The following is a 22,727-nucleotide window of genomic DNA, read 5'->3' on the forward strand; positions in this document are numbered from 1 at the left end:
AGTGTAGCATGGAAAATACAGGAATCCAGGAGGAGGAAGAGTGATTATGTTCCTGCTCACCATGGAGACTTTCTCACTTTTGCTTTTACTTAACGCCCACTTATTAAGCAGGTAGGATGTTCCCAGCGTGGTATGAGGCACTTGTGGACACAAAGATTAGTAACTCATGGGCCCTGGCCTGGAGGAGTTTTTAAGTTTGCAGCAGCGAGTGAGGCAAGCAAACAGGGCATAATCCTCTCTGACAATGTGAACAAGGAGCTTTGGAAGTTTGAAAGAGAACTGCTTGGGACAGATGTCCAAGGTAGGTGATTTCATTTGGTATTCAAAAAGTATTGGAGGTAGGGCAGAGCAAGGAGAGGGAGGAGAGAGAAATGGGAACTTCAGCTGGAAAGAGGCACAGAGTAAAGGTAGGGAAGGTCAGACCAGGGTTCTTATTTCTCTGGGGGACACTCAGGTTCACTGTTCCTTGATTATTGGGGCTTGTATAAAGAAGCTGGAGGTTTCTCCCATAGTTCTTATGTAGAGTGTGCCTTCTGCCTCCCTGTCATTTTCATGGGGGGAGGAGTGGATTTGAGATGATTTTCTTTTTAGTCTAACTGACGAGCCACATTTAGATTCCCTTCTGGAGTGAATAAGTTGAACTCCTTGTCCCTTGGGCATTTGCCTGAAGGTTTAAGATAGAGAGAAGGACAAACAGACATGGACAGGGTTGTGGAAATATCAGAGGACATTCGTATAAGGAGGATAGTGACCAAAAAAAAAAAAAAAAAATCCTGCCAGAATGAATTCCCAACTTTGCGCGAGTGCCAGAAGTATGGGTACTGTCGGCTTCCACTTCAGAGCTTCCTCTTCTCTCAGAACAGATGAAACATGCTGTTTTGGTTAGTTCTCTGTGTCTCTCTCTCCCTTGGGGCTGGAAGCCCCTCAGAGGCTGGGAGTTGAACTGTTTCACTTCCTTCCCAGCTCCTGGCACAGCGCCAGGCACATAAAAAGAGCTCAGTCCATTCTGAATGAATGAATGCTGCAAGTGTAAGGATGTTGGCTTTTAGTTTGTGTTCATGATGGAGACTCTGAATATCTTAGGTTTATCATTTTGGGTTTTTAATTGTGATCGCACAGAGTAATCACTGGAACAACTAGTTCTGATAATAACTTGTTTTTATTCATGGTAGAACTAGCCTGTTGAAGTGAAAGATTTGAGCACAATAGTTATGAAACTGTACCCCCTGCCTTGACCTTGGACACTCACTTACAAGACACTCAAGAGCCACAAATTGAAAAACCACTGTACTAGAGGCTTCACACCAGCGTTGTCCAATTTGTTGCTCTCCTTATTCTCAGCATGATGCTTTGACTTAACTGTTCTCTCTGAGCTGGTCTTCCTACCATTCAGAGTCATGGTGAACTTTCATACAACCAAAACTCAATTCTGGCATATGTTTTGCTGTTGTTTTCGTCATTTCATGTATGACTTGTATATTGGCCAAGATCCTTTCATAGCTGGACTAAAGAAAGGTTAAGATACCTTCTTCTTCCCAAGGCTTCTGTATAACTTTTAGATGACCCAAGAAATGGCAATCATCTGGGTTCTTAAAAGTCAATATCTTATGGCCACTTACTCAGGGAGAGGGCAAAATCTAGATTGGAAGAAGGATTCATCTAAGATGTTTTGATGCCCTTCTTTTGCTTTGCTGCTCTGTGTTAACATTTTCCAACATAGGCACCAATTAGGTCTTGGAAACAAGCATGAAGAAAAGCATAAAATGAGATCAAAACATGATCAGCTCCCTCTGAATTCTACCTTATGTTTTAGCCAGTCTATTGGCTCCTTGGCTTGGAGTAATTTCAAATTCCCACTGGCTTAGTGGCAAGACATCTTCTCATTCTTTTCTAAATACACTCTTCCTTTAAAAAAAAAAAATTCCTCCCCACCATCTTCTCTCTTGTGAATTCTTTTTTTAGGATTCAAATCGCAAAGAAATTCGTAGGTGAAATAGAATGCATTTTTGAGCACTATGTTCATTGTTGTTCCTGGCTCAATGGGGCAGTAGAATATTTCAGGAAGGAAGTTTATAGTTGTTTTTTTTTTTTGCTTTGAGTTGAGGAGGCTGTGCTATCCTTGATAATCATCTCAGTGATACTGTGTCTTGGTACCCAGTCAGCTGAGGTACAATACAAGTATCATCCAGTCTTGATTACATTGCTCATAAAAAGGCAAAATTTTGAGGGCTATGGACCTCTCAGGGCAAGGAGAGTATCAAACTTTCCTATTAGCAGTATCAAAATATGATTCCAGAAAACCCATGATAAGAGATTCAGATGGGATTATATGATACAAATGCAAAGGATGGGAAATCCAATTTTAGGTCAGTTGCCAGCCCTTGGCATTCTGGTGGCTCTGTGACGATTATAGAAAGTAGAGACTTCACTTTTGAGATTCTGATAGGAAACCAATATGTTACAGTAACCTCTTCCATCTTAGAAAACTGTGTTCATATCCATATGCCTACAGAGAGGAATCTAAGTAATTATTACAACTAACATATCAATTTATTATTCTCGATGTGTGCATTCCTAAGAAATAACAAGAAAGGAAATTATAAATTTATAGATTAAAAAGATAAAAATCATTTGAATTTAAAACTTGAGATGCTAGTACATTTCCTTTTGTTTAAATTATGGCTGCCTCAAATGAACCTATGTCTCACAGACATAGCAGACTTGTGATTGCCAAGGCAGCTGCCTGGGGCCAGGGGCTTCTATATTTTAAAAGAATATATAAAGGCAAATTTAATTTAGAGATTTTTGTTTAATATCTATAAACACTACACTCCCATGTAGGGACCAGGAGACTTCCAGCCATATTGCTTTTTGAGTTACAGTGGAATTTTGATGAAAAAGTGAGTTGCACTAATTTTGTGTTGCAGGATCGGGGGTACTGGGGAAATGAGCACATTTTCAATAGGTTTCCCATATTTGTCTACATTTGCTCCTTTTTGTCCCGCTTCTCTACAAGGATGGTGTTTTAAAAAATTAATGCACATTTATTAAGAGGGGGCTGAGAAGAGCTGAGAGTTTGAGGTCAGAAGGTGCAAATTATTACATATAGAATGGCCCTACTGTACAGCACAAGCTTCCCGGGTGGCTCAGTGGTAAAGAATCGGCCTACAACGCAAAAGGCACAGGAGGCTTGGGTTCGATCTCTGCATCAGGAAGATCCCCTGGAGGAGGGTATGGCAACCCACTCTGGTATTCTTGCCTGGAGAATCCCACGGGCAGAAGATTCTGGTGGGCTAGAGTCCACAGGGTCACAAAGAATCCAACACAACTGAAACAACTGAGAACTCACTGTATAGCCCAGGGAACTGTATTCAGTATCCCGGGATAAATCATAATGGGAAATAACAAAAAAGAATGTACGTATGTGCAAAACGGAGTCACTCTGCTGTCTGGCAGAAATTAACACAGCATTGTAAATTGACTAAACTTCAATAAAAAAATAAATGAAGAAAAATAATAAAGTATGGCTGCCGGTGCTATCTTTACTTACATGAGAAGGTCTATAATAATCTTCCATGGTAGCCAATGAAAAATTTCTTCCCATGCTGCCAACTTGGTGAGCATAAATTACTGGGAACTTTATATGGAATAAATTATGTTCTTAAGCCTTCTCAGATGTGCAGCCAATAGAGATTTTAAAGCAGAAAACGAAATGCAAAATTGAGCTCGAAGGGGTATTTGTTGTGTTTGGAACCCTCTCTGGAGTAGCTTCCTCTTTAGCTCTGGGAGGGGATTACGGGCACTGCCTTCCAACCCCAGGCTTTCTTAGTCACACGCGGCTCTTCAGAAACCTGCGTGTGGTTTGCTTCTTCGATTTAAATAAAGCAATGTGGACTATTGCAAATGCTGATGTGGCAGTGGGCCCGAGGAAAACAAAATGAAGAACCCTGCTCAAGTGACAGACAGGACAAAGAGGGAAAGCGTCACTGACCCCAAATGTGCCATTGCCTGACTTGCGTGCTTTTGTTGAGAACCCTGTGCTGCATCTTTTTTGTACGACCACTGTAAGTGCAATTCATGGGTACTCTCAAATCCATGGTGAGTTTAATTGATTTGTGGCTTTCCCCACTGCTGACGATGAAGTGGTGCTTTGGCTGTTGAAAGGTGAGGGGAACTTGATTTCAATGCAGAGATGAGATGAGATGCAGCATTCTGTAAACTGACAGATGGAAATTCTGCTTCAGAATTCATTATTTGACATGGAAGATAATGGTGAAAATTTGAATCTTTGAAAGAGTGCAGAGGGTCAAAATACAGTCAGACCATTGAAAAGTTAAATGAATTGCACTGGGAAATACATTTAGACGGCAGCTTCTAGGTTCCCTGATGATCTTTCTGATAGATTTTTCTATGTCATCTTAAGTTTTCCTCATTCTCTTTGAGCGATTAAGGTGCCTAACTAGAACTTTGGATGCATGCATGTGTGCTAAGTAGCTTCAGACATGTTTGATACTTTGTGACCCCTTAGACTGTGGCCCACCAGGCTCCTCTGTTCGTGGGATTTTCCTGGTAAGAATCCTGGAGTGGGTTCTCATGCCCTTCTCCAGGAACTAGAACTTTGGGTCTGTGTAACTCCTGACACATGAATGGAAAATGATATTCTTCATCTAAAGATACAGATATCTTGAGGGATTGATGCTTTTTGGGTCTCCTAGGAAAAGGTTGAAACTACATGGCTATATCTAGTTTATTAGCAGCAAATTAAGTTACAAAATATCACATGTTAATTGTAATTAGTCAAAAAAAAAAAGAAAAAGCTATGAAAAAAATTTTTTTTAGCAATTTCCTTTCTAATCAACTCCCCTCCATGGTTTTCAAATGGTATACATGAATTCTCTGATGCTTGTCTTTGAAGGACGGAACCTCTTTCCCAGAAGTGACACAGAACTGCTTTGGAAATTAGGTAATAAAAAGCAATGGTAGCTTCTGATTTGGGTGCAGGCTCTCTCTCTTTTGGATCTCTGGCTCTGGGAAGCCTAACAAAAAGGTCCACAAGAGTAGGAACTGAAGTCTCTGCCAAGAGCCAGTGAACCACTGAGCCTGCCAACAAGTAGGAGAGTGAACTTGGAGCCAGAGTCTGCAGCTCCAGTCAGTCTTAAGATGACCTGAGCTCCAGCCAATAGCTAGACTGCATCCTCACAAGAGATCCAGAAGTGAAACCACTTCACTAAGCTGTACTCAGATTCCTGAGTCTCAGAAACTGTGTGAGATCACAAGTGTTTGTGCAGCTTGCCAAGTTTGGGGCTAATTTTGTACAACAATAGACAGCTTGTACATCACTCAGAAGTAACTTGCACAGTGTCTGGTGCTGTCTAGGAGGCTAAAAAATATTTGTGGAGTGCATGAATTAAAATGAATAAATGAAAAGTTGAATTTAGATCCTTCCCTAGCAGTCCCTATTATTTAACAACCTTTTAACTAGCTTCAGAGTGTTTCTAGGAAAGGGTCTCTTCAATTATTAAAAGTTCAGTCATTCAACAAATATTCATGGCTGTTTGTCAATGAACAACTCTTCCACTGTGGAATATTGTAAGCCCACTGGAGCATCTGCCAGGCTTTTAAAAAGAAGTAGTTATGGAAGCTCTCTCTGTTTAAAGCAGTTGAAAACTAGGTTTGGGGTTGGGGAGATACAAGTCACCAAGAAAAGTGAAGGATTAGGAGAAGGACAAAATTTATCTCTACACTGACAAACTCAAGGTATTCATAGGTGAGAATGAGACCATCACTGAAGCGAGGGATATAAATAGTGTGAGACATTCAACAGTGAGTGTGGACAGTGAGGGGGAGTGTGGCCTCTCATCCTCTCTGGGGTGTGATGTGTGCCCTGAGCAGCTGCCTTTTGGGTCAGATGACCTGGCTCAGAACCCCACCTCTTCCATTTACCAGTTGTGAGAACTTAAGGGGCTCATTTAATCCTTTGAAATCTCATCTGCACATTAAGCAAGCAAAGAGTATGATGCACGATTTTAAAACAGATGAAACTGGTGAAAGGTTTAGTCCACTTCCTGGAATGTAGTAAATCCTTTAAAAATTGTTATTTCCTTTTCTTACGATGAATTGTCATGTCTCCTACGTGGTTAGCCACTTTCCTGCTCACATGAACCTCCCTATGAGGTTCTGTGTGACATGTTGAGATCATCTGAAAATATGGAGTCACGGAGTATAATTAGGACATGGTTGGATTCATCTGCTGTTCTAGGAGGAGCCTGGTAAGATGAGATAAAGGGAGCATGGACACGTCTACAGTCTTTAAGGATGGACACTATGGAAGATGCTGAACGCTCATGCTACTATTCTTTCTGCTCCATATGGCTTTCTGCTTAGGTGTTCTTTCTTCTTAGGTTCTAGCTTTTGACTGGTTTCTTGAAGAGACCAGATGCATTTGGAGGCTCCTCCTGCACCATCAGTGTGACCTTGATGGTTGGTCTTGCATATCTCTAAGGGCTAACTCTGAGGTTTGAGCTACCTGGGCCATTGCAGAAATAGTTCAGCCAGAAGATATCAAGGCTGCTTACTGAGTGAGACAAGTGGTTCTCTCACTCACCACTGGCTGCTTCACCTAGTCTTGGCCATGCTTGATATTGTCTGCCTTTGCGTGCGTATTCTCTTCTCCTTTTCTCTTTATCTTGTTATGTTTTGTCACTTGGCCACTTCCTTCTTCTGTTCTTACCCATCCCTATAATCTGCCTCAATTTTCCCCCTCTCTCCTCCCCTTCTCTCTTCTCCTGCTCCAGGAGGAGAGAAGAAAACCCGGAATGGGCCTGGAGCTATGCTGGTTCCTCCCTTTCTTTTCTTCTTACTCAAGTTGTGTGATTTCATTGTAGAGGTACTTTGGAACTTGCCCAGCAAGTGAGTTCATAGGTAGATGCCACTAGAATATTATTCAAGCCCTTTGGGACACATCTGCAAATAAATATGACAAACAAATTAAATGTAACATCTAATGATATTAAAGCTACATTTCTGTTCTGTTCACTATTTTTTGTTTGTTTTTTGTTCTGTTCACTTTTGTATTAACATGTGTCTTCCAAGTTTGACTCCCATTTGTTTTTGATATTTAGTAAGATAAAACACACCTTTTAACTTTTTAAAAGTCCTGGTGGGAGGAATTGGAAAGCATAATCAAGAAAATTCTGTAGAATGCCCCCTCCTAGGGGCAGAGAAACTCCATGGAGCCTTTCCTTATCTTTATAGCTCTATCTCTCCTTGCAACTTATAAAGAAAAATATCCTAGAAGATCTGTGGGGTTCATTGCTTCTTTTTGCTCTAAATCCATTATCTCAGCATAGAAAACATATTGCATGGCAATTGTATCAATGAGAGTTTAGAGAAAACATGGAAATTATTTTATTTGTAAGGATAAACTAGATTATGCTGCTGTAACAAATTAGCACTAAAGTATTAGTGATTTAACAAAACGAAGGTTTTTTTCTACATATCAGTGGCAGGTTGGCAAGGGGATTCTGTTCCATGTACCTGCACAGAGCCCAAGATGAGGGAGGCTCTACTATCTATTGCTGGACCACCCTGAATTAATCCCTGGAGAAGGGAATGGCTACCCACTCCAGTGTTCTTGCCTGGAGAATTCCACAGACAGGAGTCTGGTGGGTTATGGTCCATGGGATCATAGAGAATTGGACAAACTGAGCGACTAACGCTTTCACTTGAATTAATGGCATCCTCTGTGGCTGCAGCAGGGGAAGAAAGTACTGAAAGGCTTCATGACCAGAAGTAGCATTGGTCTTTCTTCTCATACCCTGTTGGCCAGAACTAGTCGTCTGGCTAAGCATAACTGCCAGGAGTCTCGAAAGTACAGTCTTTTGTGTGGTTGGAAAGCAGCGGAAAGCCAGATACTGGTGAGTGCCCGTGTTGTCTCCCACATTACAAATTTAATCCCTTCAGGAAAGCCAAGGGCTAGAAGGGGCTGTGTCCTAGGCCACAAAATAAGCCAGTGACAGAGTCAGTACTAGGACTCAGCTCTTCTGGTGCCAGCTATTATTTCTGCGGTTATTTTTGCAGTAGTTAACTCCTTCCTCTGTGGGAAAGAATGGCACACGGACAGGTGGACTAGTGGTCAAGACCCTGCCTGCCAACGTAGGAGACGTGGGTTCGATCCCTGGGTCAGGAAGATCCCCTGGGGGAGGAGAATTCCATGGACAGAGGAGCCTGGTGGATGGCAGTTCATGGGGTAGCACAGATTTGGCCGTGATGAGGTGACGGCACAGAGCATACGCCGAGTGAATCCTCAGGCGTGAAGGAAGAATGATGACCTCGCTGTGATTTTTAAATTATCCTTTTCAATCATATGCCAGGCAAAGTTTATTTTCTTGTTGTGGCTTAGAGGAGTTCCAGGCCATATCTCACTAGTAGAGAGTTTTCTTTTTCTTACTTAAGCAAAAGCTACTTTTTTTTTTTTTTACACTCAAGTAGTAACAATATTCTGTATGTACTCAGACAGAAACTTCTGAAGTCATTTTCAAGTATCTTTTCTCAAGTGCTTTACACATAATGTATGAGAAATAAGGAGGTTGCATGTCACTGACTTAATTTTACAGATACCCAAGGCGATGAGAATATGCGTATAAGCTCACACAGCCAGTTAGTGGTGACCCTGGGACTCAAATTCAAAGCTGTGATTTTCAAAACTGGTACTGAAGCACAAGCTGGTTTGCTTCCATTCTTTTTCCTAGCATTGTGGTGTAAAATAAATAGTTAGGTTACTTTCTCCAAGCTTCAGCAGCTTTTCTGTGGTAGGAGGAGGAGCATAATTTGACTCTTAACCTTGGATGCTTTTGCTCGATTCTTATGTTGAGAAAAATATAACACACTTTGACATGTGGAGGGTGTTACATTGAGGCTCAACTTATGTCTCCAATACTCTTCTGAAATACAAAAAAAATTTTTTTTTGCTCTTTATATTTTCCTTAGTTGGGAATAATAATATAACTAAGACATGGGATTAAAAGAATGCCTCTCATATTCCATATACTATATGCATGTTTGCTGTTACTTATTACTCAATATTCTGTGATAATCAAGAGCAAAGAGGAATATGAAACAAATGGAGTAAACTCAGCTCTACAATTTCTCTTTCTATATCTACTTTCTATTCCTTAGAAGCTATCGGAGTACTGATAGACAGTATATGTCATACGTAGAAATTTTGTACAACTGATACATCTCCTTGGGCTAATGGTTGCAATTAACAGAACCTTGGGCTAATGGTTGCAACTAATAGAAATAATAATGCTTGCTTCCAGTTGCAGCTAATAGAACCAGGGTAGAAACTGGCTTGATCAAAAAAAGAATATATTACCTTTGGTAATGGAAAAGAAGAGGGAAAAGCTAAGTGTGCAAATAATACCCCTAGGAAATTATTTTTTTATCTTTTGGTTCTGCTTCGTATTGATGTCATTCTCAAGTAGGTTCTTTTCAAGTGGCAGCAAAGATGGCCACTAGTACCTCAAAGATTATAGCTTTGTAATTTAGCTTTTTTTTTTTTTCTTGGTAGTTGCTGCATCAAACATTTCAGGGTTAATAACCATAGGCTTGATTGGGTCTCATGCCCAGCTTTGGAAAAGTCACCATCGTTTTGATTGATCAGGTCTCAGTTATCATTCAACTGCTGGACCCAGTGGGTGGAGTCAGCTCTATAAACCTTAAGCACTGAGATACAGAAAAAAGGTGTTATCTTAACAGAAAATCCAGATTCTATTACATAAAGAAGGAATGAATGCTGGGCAGAGAAAAATTACAGATATCTATTGCAGTTCTCAACTATATTCTCAAGTACTCAACAAATGCAGGAGAGAAAAATAGATGATTACCACCATGGGTGTTATTTTATGTTGAAAGCAAAGAGAGCTAGGATGCTAAGGACAGGTGGAAAAATCTAACAGATGAAGTCAAATCTCAAGTTACCTTCTTCTCTTTAATACTACAGTTTCCCAGAGCTTTACACACGTAATAGAAGTTGATAATAATTTTCACAATTTTTTAATAGAAAAATATATTGGGGGGGGGTCTATAAGCTATAAAACAAAGTTTTTAAAGTTTGTAAGTGATCTGTCTTCTCCAGGTAAATAAACATGGAGATGCTGGTCTATTCTTTAGATAAGGTCACGTTTCAATCCCCAGGATCCCTGTTATTCAATTGGATTTACCTTTGCTTAATTTGTAAGCAGCTCTGATCCCAAGTACAACTGCCTTCAGAAGAGGAACCTTATTTTTGATGTTCTAACTTTCTAAAAATGCCAATTACTGGTGCCTCAAGCCTGGAGTGCAGTTATGGGACAACCAGTTCCTTCTACAAATCATGTCCATTTATCTCTGTGGGCTAAGTCCATCATTTTCATCTGCTTGTCATATCTGGTTTTTGTGGAACTCATTTGCAACCTTCATACATAAAATATTCGCTAAATACCAACTAAATCAATACAAATCCATCAACAGGCTATGCTTGTAAATAAACTGTCAACTGATACTTGTATAGCACACCCCTGCTTCCTAAGTTCTTGCATGTAAACCATCTCACTTGATCATCATGAGAGCTCTGGAAGGCAGGAAGGACAGATAAGAATATTACTTCTCTCCTGTCAAAACTAATGAAACAGAGACTCAGTGATCTGCTCAAACTGATGACTACTGTGTTTTTGGAGTCCAGACCTCAGGTTTTTCTCAGTACATCTTGCATCTGAATTTGGGTGAAGGCTGTAGTGTTCACTGGAAGGTTCAAGAAAAAACTCAGGAGTCAAATGAACGAGGGTTTTAAGACTGACCGCTGATTGTTAGTTGTATGACTTTGGGCAAGTTTCTTTATCATTTAGCCTCAAATTATTCAACTGTATTGTTTTAACCATTGCATACCTCATAGGATTCTTGTGATAGAATAATACGTGGACAGTGCTTAGCAAAGGCTCTGTATGTAAATTCATGCTTCAATAGTCTAGGTATTGTTCTCATCATATATCTCTAAGCGCTTACTTAACCTTCATTCACAAAGAGAAATAAAGATTTGAATCATTCATGTGGATTGCTCCACGCTTATGTCTCTATTAACTACATCTTTTTTTTTTTTTTAGTTTTTTATTTATTTTTTAAATTTTATTTTATTTTTAAACTTTACATAATTGTATTAGTTTTTTTAGGTATGGGTAAAACGTGAGAGCAAATTGCCTGAATTAGTCTTTTACCTCACCATGCTTGCATCTAATTGCTTGATCTATCTTTTTTGCATTTCTGATCATCCACTATAAAGCCAAGTGTTTGTTATTTGTACTCAATAGATTATAAGGTTAATACTATCCTGCATATTCTAGGAGATAAGTATAAATTCTGCAATATGATTAAACAATTTAGACTAATGTAAACAACACTACCACCCATTGGAGTCCTGTTTTTCAGACTAAATAAACCTCAAAGAAAGTTATTTCTCCCCTGTTACTTTGTTTTGAACTTTTCCCAATTCAGGCTGCATTATAGATTTTCCCAGTGTTTGTTTTATAAAAGGTAGGCCAGTTATTTCCATGAAGCCCCAGCATGGTTCTTCTGTAACACTGGCTTTGAATATGATAGCCAAAACATCCATTTCTTTTGAGCAGAGCCTCATCAGGAGTGATTTTGTAGAGTACATGCAAAGGGAAATAGGAAGCATGTTCCTGAAAAGGGGCAGGCTTTCCTGTTGGTCTTGGTGCTTTCTGTGGTCTCAGTGCGTCAGAACTGGAGCTCAGCGACAAGGAGCACTGCTCCATGGCGGATCCAACTATCTGCCAAGGAGAGTTTCTAGTGTAATGGTGGAGGCAGAGAGTCAGCAGAAAATAAGAAGTGGTGACTAAAAGAGGGGGGCTATGAGCATGTGGACGGGAGCACCAAGCATAGATTTGCCATGGGGGCGATTCTCCAGGATGATGACATCCAAGGAGAGGGCTGGAGGATGAGTGTGAATCAGCCACATCAGGATTTGGTGGGGGAGAAAAGAGGCAACTATTTTGGGCTAAGAGGAGATGCAAGGACTGTGAGGAGTGAGCAAATTTAGCAGGATTAAGGAACTCAGAATTTAAGGAGCAAGCCAGCTTCCATGGTGGCTCAAGGGTAAAGCATCTGCCTGCAATGCAGGAGACCCAGGTTCAATCCCAGTGTCAGGAAGATTCTCTGGAGAAGGGGATGGCAATGCATTCCAGTATTCTTGCCTGGAGAATTCCATAGACAGACGAGCTTGGCAAGCTACGGTCCATGGGGTCACAAAGAGTCAGACATGACTGAGTGATTGATACTTTTACTTTTCACACTGGCAGGAGAGAAGGCAGAAAAAAGGGTAGGGACCAGAATGAGGAGAGAGTGTAACCTTGGAAATTTCTCCCATTCCTACACCCAACTCCACAAAGGAAGAAATGACCTCTGATGTCCCATTCTCTCCCAGGCGAAAGATTAGTGAAGTCAAAGTTGCTCAGTCATGTCCAACTCTTTGCGACCCCATGGACCATAGTCCATTGAATTCTCCAGGCCAGAATACTGGAGTGGGCAGCCTTTCCCTTCTCCAGGGGATCTTCCCAACCCAGGGATCGAACCCTGGTTTCCCACATGGCAGGCGGATTCTTTCTCAGCTGAGCCAAAGGGGAAACAGGGGAAAGATGATTGCCTTTAAAGCCCAGATTTTCAAGGGATTGAAAGAAAATAACAATGACTGAGCACTCTGTGATATACCAGGCACAGTTTTAGTTACTTTGGATCGATTTAAACAATCCCGTGGCATAGGCACTATTGTTCTACCCATGTTATAGAAAAGGATATTGAGACAAGGGAAGTGAAATGATCTGCCCAAGGCACTCAGCTGATGGCTTCCTTGGGACTGAAACTGAGGGAGGCTGGCTCTAGGGAAAGTCCCCTCCACAAGGAGTGCTTGTAGCAGTAAGCTGTCCCGTGAGCTGATTCAGGAATTCCTCTCGAGCTTCCACCAGTGCCACGGCAACTATAGAAAACTCTCCTGAAATTCATATATGGCATTTACTCTTTCATTGTTGAAATTTTGGGGCAGGATAATGTTTTAATAAGACATGGTTATGAAAATAATGATGTTCTTAAGCTCAACTTATAACTACCATTGCAAGTTATGGAGGTTTATCATCAAAGAACTTCCAGACACCTTTTATCTTTACTTTTGCTTTTTTTTTTTTTAACATGAGTAATGAAACTAGACAGGTCACTGTCCGTTAAAGTCAGTAACATTTCCTGGTTTCCAGGAGATGACAACAAAGACTTTTCTTTGCCTTTTCAGCACGGCTACATTTTGTTGAAATTCGAGATCTGCTTTTAGTATGACTTATTCAGGATTTTATTTTACTTTGCAATTTTTATCACAATTTCACCCTCTCTCTCTTTTTTTTTTTTGTAGATTGTATTACACTCTTTTGTCCCCAAATGAAAATGTAGGCTCCAGCCATACTTCCAACAATGGTTTTTTGGGTGTCTTGTTCAGAAGTTCATATGTTAGGGTGAATACGACTTTTGATACATGGGTTGTAGCAAAATGTGAAATTCTAGAAAATACATTACAATTTCAAGAAAAAAAAGTTAAAAAAGTGGAGCAGATTCCATAAAAAAAGAAGCTAATTTTAAACTGAGATGCCTTTATCCAGGGGTTTGTTACTGATCTGCTACAGGACAACCTCAGAATTAACATTGCCTTGCTAACATTTCTAGTGTATGTATAACTTCTGACTAAACTCTATGCTCTATCGGGAAAAAGAAAGTCATGCTTGCTAACTGTTTTCAAACTTAGCAGATTTACTCTGAGAGTACTAGTCAGGCAAATCAGATTCAAAAACAAAAGCATCATGTTGTATTTGTAGTATCACAAAAATGTTTTTATGAAAAATATTTTAGGAATATCTATAATTATTTCCTGGAATAGTTTTTTCTTTTTCATCGTTTAATTTTTGGTCCCTGTCAACAAACATTTGTCATATTAGATCAGGTCATTTGAGCTTTGCATCCTATTTCGACATTTCTTCTAGGACATGTGCGCATGGGCAAACAGTTTTTAATTATCCTGATCAAGTGTGGGGGACATCTTTTTGCTGACCCCACTTGTAATCAACTGTGATCTTCCAGAAGCAGGCAAATTGATTGCTTTTATCTTTCCCAACTAGTCAGAAGAGTGGGTCATATATTATTCTACCCTTTGGAAAAATGCAACCCAGTGATTGATTTTATGGCTGCCGCTGGCAGCAAATTCCTCAGAATGAATTCTACCAGGTGAAGAAGTATTTCCTCTAACTTGCTTTAAATTTTCTTAGCATTAACTTCTGCAAGTGGCCCAGTCTCTTATGGGACAATGTAACAAGGATCTATCAGTTTTACTGCCCAGTACCTATCTTTAATGCCTAAGTAAATCTCTCTTATTTTCTAGCCCTGACTCTGTAATTGTAACTTACAAAATCTCTCGTCATGAGTGAATCTACCCTGCACTCAATTTCTTGCCCTGCTCTGGAGCTCTGCCATCCCTGAACTACATACTTGCAGGTGAGAAAGTGAGAGATAGAGACAATGATGCAGATGAACATGTATTACTCTCCTCCATAATGCTGTGCTACTGTGCTCTTTCATATCTATCTTCTCTGCACACAAAAAAGGGAAATTCATGGAAGACAATGAAAAGTTGCTTTGAAAAATTTTTATCTAGCTCATATGTATGTGGATACAGTGCAATATTCTCTTTTATAGCATTATACACCCTGGGATTTTTTTTTTATCCTATAAAGAATAATCTAAAGGGGCTTCGACACATCTTTGTTCTAATTTCTACATCCCATGGGGGGGCTGTCAAGCCTTCTTTTTATTTAAAACACTCAAAAATTTATTTAAAGAAAATTTATTTTCTTTAAATAAATGGAGACCTCAAGTATTAGTTACTTGTGAAATCAAATGATAATATAATATCCAACTATTCAAACTCCACATTTTTCTCCAGATTTTTGCCAGGATACACCTCATCTTCACCTGCACCCCCAAATAATATTATTTCTAGTGTCTTAGTTTTGTAATGCCACTATCAAATTGGACTTATCTGATGACAAGAAAACTTGTGTAAGACTTTCTAACCTTAAGTGAAAAAACTATCTTAACAAAACATATTTTGTCATTTATTTACTGAGGTGTATATGAGAGAGACAAGATGCTTTGTGCTTGTTGAATAAATTGGCTTTGAAATTGTATATTTGAATCATGGAGGCAGGACCCAGAAGGACCAAAAAAACCCCACATCAAATTGGAGTACATACTGAGGCAAGGATGATTTTAATTTTGCTTTACTTAATGGTGTTTCCATGAGGAGGATATCACAGAGGAGGAAGAGGGAAAAGAGAAGGGGAGAGGCTGTGAGAAGGAGGTATGACAAACCGGGAATGCCTCTGCAGTGATGCTGTTTTGTCCCTTCTCTCACATTCTTCCCTCCCTCCTTCCTTCCTTCCCTCCCTTTGTCTCTCTCTCTCTTCCTATCTTCTCTCTCTTTTATTTCCATCAAAGATTATTGAGCACCTACCACACGTACGCATGGTCCTGGGTTCTGGGATACAATTGTAAAACAGGAATAGTGTCTGAACTCAGAGCAGGAAAACTGCACTCAAGAAGCAATTGCATGAAGTGCCTGAGAGGTCATCGTCCAGGAATTGGGAGCATGGGTAAAGAGCCACTGTCCGAGATGTGAAGACTTGCTGTGGGGAGCTATGTTCAAACTGATGCTCAAGGGATGCGCAGAAGCGAGCCTGAAGAAGACGGAGTTAGGAAGAGAAAAGGTCATCTGTAAAACAGACGGAGCTCGTGGCAGACAAGCTGAGGGAAGTCCGGGTGGGCAGGAGGGCTGGGTTGCTGCAGGGCAGGGTTCCAGGGAAGAGTTCACTGGTGAAGAGGGACACCAGGGCTCGGGGGAGGGGGCCAGCTACTGCTTTGGAAACAAAACTAAAAACAGTACCTGGGAAGCTATCTGGGGAAAAGAAAGTGTTCTTTTCCCTAAATCTCATCAAGATTAGTTTGAGTTCAAATAATTACAATAAAGTCTTTTGAAGTAGCTTTGGAACTTCAGAAAAGAGAACATTGGAGATTCAAGAATATACCAAACATTTATATCCATGCATCCCCCTCCCTAGATAGGGACCACAATATGGGATATGGGGAGCCTGGCAGACTAGCTGGGTGTAATGACCTTTACTGTCTCTGGAACCTAACAGAGGCTCACCTGGGGCAGAGAGATTTTTTTTTTTTTTTCTTTAAGGGCACTCCTTTCAGCATCAGGCACATACAGCTAAGAGAGACCACAGAAAACACCTTTCCAGGTATGTAGTACTTTTCATTCTAACTTGCAAACTTTTTTTTTTTTTTTTTGCTGGTAAAAGCCACTACCGTCATAAAAATTGATGTTTTCGCTTTCCCACGCAGGGGGAGTATCAGTCTGCTGATGAGTGGAAATTAATGATCAGAGTCAGGAGCACATTTGAGTCATCTCTAATGAGGTGGATGAGCCTAGAGCCTATCATACAGGGTGATGTTAAGTCAGAAAGAGAAAGACCAATATTGAATATTAACACATATCTATGAAACACATCTAGAAAGATGGCCCTGATGATCCAACTTGCAAGGCAGCAAAGGAGATGCAGACATAAAGGACAGATTTTTGGACACAGTGGGGCAGGGGGAGGGTGGGATGATTTGCGAGGCAGCACTGAAATGTATGCATGACCATACGTAAAATAGAGAGCCAGTGGGAGTTTGCTGGGAGCCCAAAGCCTGTGCTCCGTGACAACCTAGAGGCATGGGGTGGGGAGGGAGGTGGGAGGGAGGCTCCAGAGGGGCGGGAACGTGTGCACACCTATGGCTGGTTCATGTTGACATGGGGCCGAAGCCATCGCAGTACTGTACTCATCCTCCAATTAAAGATAAAGTTTAAAAAATAAAGGTCAGAGTCAAGATCCCCCTGCCCATCCTCCCACTGGTGCAGAAAATAGTTGCCCTGACTGCACCCGAAGACTAAAGACCCTGTGCACCTCCATCCATCCATCCATGTCTCCACGACCGACAGGAGACAAGGGCCATTCAGCTGCAAGGAAAAAGACACTGTGCTAGACTGGGCCTCCTGGGAGCCCAGCACAGTTCTGCCATGTGGAGCTGTGACTTGCTGGACATCAGGAAGGCCATCTGAGCCCCCATCCTCTTCCACATACTCTTCACGAGTGAGCTCAACATCTCGGTTTACCGACCTGCTTATCTACCTTAGTCGATCCCCTGATTTTGTTTTTGTTTGGCCTAATGAAGGCAAGTGGTTAGGAGAGATATCTAAGATACAGGTTCTAGTCTGCCGATGTAAGACTATATTCTGAAATTTGGTTTGGAGAGTCAGTGTAGGGTCCTAGACCACCATTCAGTTTCTGACCTTAATATGCTTTTATACCAAAAATATTAAACATTGATGCAGAAGTTATATGCCAAATCATTAAAGAGGCATGACTCATCCATGTTCTCACTGAGGCTGACAAATACTTTGGGTACAGAGACAAGCAGAATGGGACCAGAATCAACCATGGTCCTGAATGGGATCAACCATGCTTTAGGTTGATATAGTGTTTAAACATTTGGAACCATGTTTTCCTCAAAGGATATTTAGGAAAAAAACCTCTTTTGCTTAGACATATTTAATGCAGTTAGTTGATATTTAAAATTTAACTTAAAAGGGATTTTAAACTGGAATTATTTTATACTATACTAATACTAGCTATAATTCTACTCTACTATACTTATGATTCTAATACTATATTAATGGGCTTCCCTGGTGGCTCAAATGGTAAAGAATCTGCCTGCAGTGCAGGAGATCCAGGTTTGATCTCTGGGTTGGGAAGATCCCCTGGAGAAGGGAACAGCAACCCACCCCAGTATTCTTGCCTGGAGAATTCCATGGACAGAGGAGCCTGGGAGGGGGCGGGGGAAGGTGTTCGGTCCATGGGGTCGCAAAGAGTCAGACAAGACTGAGCGACTAACACTTTCACTTTTCATACTAATACTATATCTATATCTATCTATCTACCTATATTTGGGGGAGAAGGAGAATAGGGGTCGGGATTATGTGTGTGTTAATTCAGATTCAAAGAGGCTAATCTGATATTTTGAAAGACTATGTTCAATTTCATCACTAACTGAACAGGCACATGTGTTAAATACCCCTTTGTGAGGCAGGAACATTACTGTGTCCCCTGGATCCCAGAACACTCCTAGAACGTTTTCCTGAATCTTCTATAGAGAAGGAACTCAAAACACACTTGCTGAACTGAATTAAATAATGGAGCAGCGCAGCTGGTGGCATCTAAGGATGCTGAAATGCTCAGCTTGCGTGTCCATGCCTGAACCCTGCTACTACTAACTTCTTTCCTGCCTGTTTCCTGTTCCAGATAGAAAGGTGTCCATAACTGGGGTGGCTGACTCAAAACAGCAATGATGACGACAGTAGTGTGGTAACGACCTAGATCGAGCACCCACTATGCATCAGAGGCCTGGCCACGCACTGTGATGTTCTGTGATCCTTACAGCAGCTGGAGGAGGTACGTTGCTATTATTATTTCTGTTTCACAACCAAGAAAGCCCAGGCTTAGAGAGAAACTGCTCAGTGTCATGGGACTAGTGCGGGGTGGAGTCAGAACTTCAAGTAGCTTTCTATGGTCTGATTCTTGATACCATGCTGTTAATCATTTCCCAAACTCACCAGGCCGGACCTTAAAGCACAGAAGGTTCTAGAAAATCTAGAAAGATTTCCCTGCACCTCAGAACAGCCAAAGCAAATTCAGAGTGGGAGACCTTTCCTTGGGGCCAATTCTTTCCTTCTTTCCTTTGTTCTTCCTTTTCCTCATGACTCTACTAAGCTCTGCCAGGCACTGCAAGACGCTTGAGTGGGTGTGGGAGGGCCGATTGAGAAAGACTGCTCGTTCTGATCTTCTGCCCTCTTCCTGTTCTTCCCACAGGACTGATGGGCTAAACAGACTTAATGCTTGGCTGTCAGCATCCCTGTGGAAGACTCCAGCAGACCCACATGTCCTACGGTTCAACTTTTCAAACCTACCTCTTTGTAATTCCTAAGTAGGAGTCTGAGCTCTGTTGTCATATTTCAGTTTTACAGTTACTCTGAAATATTTTGATCCAAATATGCCCTTAGTGTCATGCTTTATTAATGCGATATGCCTCATATTAGTGACTGCTTGTTCTTGAGCCATATGCCCTGAATAAGTTATTGGGTTTCATTGTTTACCCTAAGTTTAAAAAAAAATTCCATGCGCTCTGACCTCGTGACACCTAAACCCTGCTCATGCAGTTAAAACAGGAAAACTAGTTATCTGATATCACGAAGGCAAATCAGCTTGTAGAAGCCCTCAGATGTTTCCATTCCCACTGGTGGGAGGGCATTGTGGGAGCCATGGATTATTCATCAAGAAAGCACAGGAGAGAATTTCTTTTTTGTTTGTTTGTTGATTTCCAAAGTAAACCCAAGTATGAAGAGATACAGCTACGGTGCCTTTATTTTTCATTGTTAGCACATATCATTATGTCATCCTGGAAGAACTGCCCAAAGAAATAGAAAAAAGAAATTACCACGTGGATTGCTGAACGGCCCTCCTCCTACCTGCCTGCAGAATTGTCTGAGAAAGGAAAATACACACGCATTAGTCAGGCCCTCGGGGTTACAAGGCTTCTCACCAGGAGCAGTGCCAGGTTAGCCTGGGAGTCTGCGGAGCAGGCTTTGGCAGGCCACCAGAGAGAGGGCATTTCATAATCAAGAACTTACCTGAGAGGGTTCTGAGCCAACAAGACAGTGTTGGGAGTCAAGGGCTAAGGAAGAACAAGCAGATTGATTCTGTGGACCAAAACCTCTGCACTTAAAGATATTTCCTTTCTAGTTTTGATTTCCTTTTATTTTAGCTGCTGCACATTTTTTTTTTCCCTCACCATATTTCACAATATATCAACTGTTCTGTCTTTGGTGTACCTGGCTGAAGTGTTACACAAATCGTCACTAAAGAATATACTGGCTATACATTGGGTGGTGGTGGTAGTGATGGAAGAGACACTGGTTTTCCTAATAAGATATAGGAATAACGAACATTTCTTGAGCACTTTTACTAAGTGATACTAAGACATGCATGAGATAGCTCAAGTAATCCTCTGAACCCTAGCATTTGGGTATTGCTGCTGCTGCTGCTGCTAAGTCGCTTCAGTCGTGTCCGACCCCGTAGATGGCAGCCCACCAGGCTCCCCCATCCCTGGGATTCTCCAGGCAAGAACACTATTACCAAGTTAATTTCAGTTGAGGTAACAGAAGCATGGAAAGGTTAAGTAACTTACCTGAAGTCACAGAGCAAGTAAGTCACAAAGGCAAGACATGAAGCCCTGTAGCTTGATCAAGTTCATGGTCTTAAGAGAGACTCTTTGCTCCTCCAAATGGTCCCAACTCTTGCCTTGGGGTCCACCAGGAGCTGTTGGCAGTGCCTAGGTCCCCATGTTTGCTTAAGGACCTATTATGTAATAGGACCTAACTAGTATGTCATTTAAAACTATAAGAGACGCATTGGGTTGAAAGACAGTTTGGCCATTTCTTATAAAACTAAACACACTCTTCCCATATTATCTAGCAATGATATTTATTCACATGAGTTGAAGATTTATGTCCACACCAAACTTTGCATATGACCGTATATAGCAGCTTTATTCATAATTGGCAAGACTTAGTCCTTTTCAAGTTGTCCTTCAGTAAGTGACTGGATAAACACACCATGGCACGACCAGACAGTGGAATGTCAGGTGACAATAAAAAGAAATGAGCTCGTAGACAGACATGGAGGAAACTTACATGTACTGTACATAATTCCAACTATATGACATTCTGGAAAAGGCAAAACAATAGAGCAGTAAAAACCCCAGATGTTGCTAGAGGCTTCATGGAGAGAGAAGGATGAATAGGTAGAACACAGGTTTTTTTTTTTTTTTTCTCACTTTTAAATTTACTCATTTTTAACTGAAGGAGCATTGCTTTATAATATTGCATTACAATATTTCTGCCATACATCAACATAAGTCAGTCATAGGTAGACATATGTCCCCTCCCTCTTGACCTCCCTCTCACTTCCCACCCTTCCCATCCCTCTAGGTTGTTGCAGAGCCTAGGTTTGAGTTCCCTGAGTCATACAGCAAATTCTCACTGGACATCTATTTTACACGTGGTAATGTGTATGTTTCCATGGTAATCTCTCCATTCCTTCCACCCTCTCCTTCCTTCCCTCCTCCCATGTCCATAAGTCTGTTCTCGATGTCTGTGTCTCCACTGCAGCCCTGCAAATAGCTTCATCAGTACCATCTTTCTAGATTCCATGCTGCTGCTGCTGTTGCTGCTGAGTCACTTCAGTCGTGTCTGACTCTATGCGACCCCATAGACGGCAGCCCCCCAGGCTCCCCTGTCCCTGGGATTCTCCAGGCAAGAACACTGGAGTGGGTTGCCATTTCCTTCTCCAATGCATGAAAGTGAAAAGTGAAAGTGAAGTCGTTCAGTTGTGTCCGACATTCCTTCTCCAATGCATGAAAGTGAAAAGTGAAAGTGAAGCCGTTCAGTTGTGTCCGACCCTCAGCGACCCCATGGACTGCAGCCTACCAGGCTCCTCCGTCCATGGGATTTTCCAGGCAAGAGTACTGGAGTGGGGTGCCATCGCCTTCTCCATAGATTCCATATATATGTATTAATATGCTATATTTGTCTTTCTTACTTCACTCTGTATAATAGGCTCTGGGTTCACCCACCTCACTAGAACTGACTCAAATGTGTTCCTTTTTATAGCTGAGTAATATTCCATTGTGTATATGTATCATGGCATCTTTATCCATTCATCTGTGGATGGACATTTAGGCTGCTCCCATGTCCTAGCTATGGTAAACAGTGCTGCACTGAACATCAAGGTCAAAACACAGGGGATATTTAGGGCAGTGAAACTATTTCCTATGATGCCTAATGGTGGATACATGTCTTTATACATTTGCCAAAACTCACAGAACATACAACACTGAGTGAAGCCTAATGTAAACTATGATCTTCAGCTAATAATAATGTATCAGTATTGGAGCATCAATTGTAACATATGTACCATACCAAAGCAAGATGGTAATAGCACGGCAAGGTTGGGAAGCGATATGAAGGGATATACAGAAACTCTTTATACAGTTCACTCAAATTTTCTATAAATCTAAAATTCCTCCAAAAATGTATGAATTTAAAGGAAGGATTTTGGTGAACTTGGATGGGAGGGACTGGGAGATAGGAGGAAGTGTTGTTGCCCTTTCCTACCTTTTACATGTCTATTCAAGGTAAATTAAAATTTAAAAGCCAGTAAAGGAAAGAACAGGGGCTTCCCTGGTGGCTCAGACAGTAAAGAACCTACTTGTAATGCTGGAGACTTGGGTTTGATTCCTGGGTTGGGAAGATCCATGGAGAAGGGGCACTATCCACTCCACTCCTGGGCCTCTAGAATCCCATGGACAGAGGAGCCTAGCAGGCTACAGTCCATGGGGTCACAAAGAACTGGACACATTTGAGTGACTAAGGAAAGAATTCTCAACTTTAGGCATGATCCTGAGGCTATGGCCTATTTTGA

The 22,727-nt window shown here is 41.2% G+C and overlaps 1 long non-coding RNA gene across 12 annotated transcripts in view; it reads left to right on the top strand.

Annotated features, from left to right (window-relative positions):
• LOC102406087 overlaps positions 1-19,592 on the top strand; it is a 37,134-nt gene extending 17,542 nt beyond the window's left edge. For 2 of the 12 annotated variants that reach the window (XR_006546756.2, XR_326321.4), the window contains 2 exons: positions 18,492-18,641; positions 19,059-19,592. This is a non-coding gene — a long non-coding RNA (uncharacterized LOC102406087). Of the gene's footprint in view, positions 1-4,915; positions 4,964-14,467; positions 14,581-16,327; positions 16,389-18,491; positions 18,642-19,058 lie in introns of all 12 variants that reach the window. The other 10 variants (XR_006546759.2, XR_006546761.2, XR_326320.4 and 7 more) reach the window with 10 other exon arrangements.
• The last annotated feature ends 3,135 nt before the right edge of the window (positions 19,593-22,727 follow it).

The sequence above is a fragment of the Bubalus bubalis genome, chromosome 20 (assembly GCF_019923935.1).
Source record: "Bubalus bubalis isolate 160015118507 breed Murrah chromosome 20, NDDB_SH_1, whole genome shotgun sequence".
In the NCBI taxonomy this organism is placed as follows: Eukaryota; Metazoa; Chordata; class Mammalia; order Artiodactyla; family Bovidae; genus Bubalus; species Bubalus bubalis.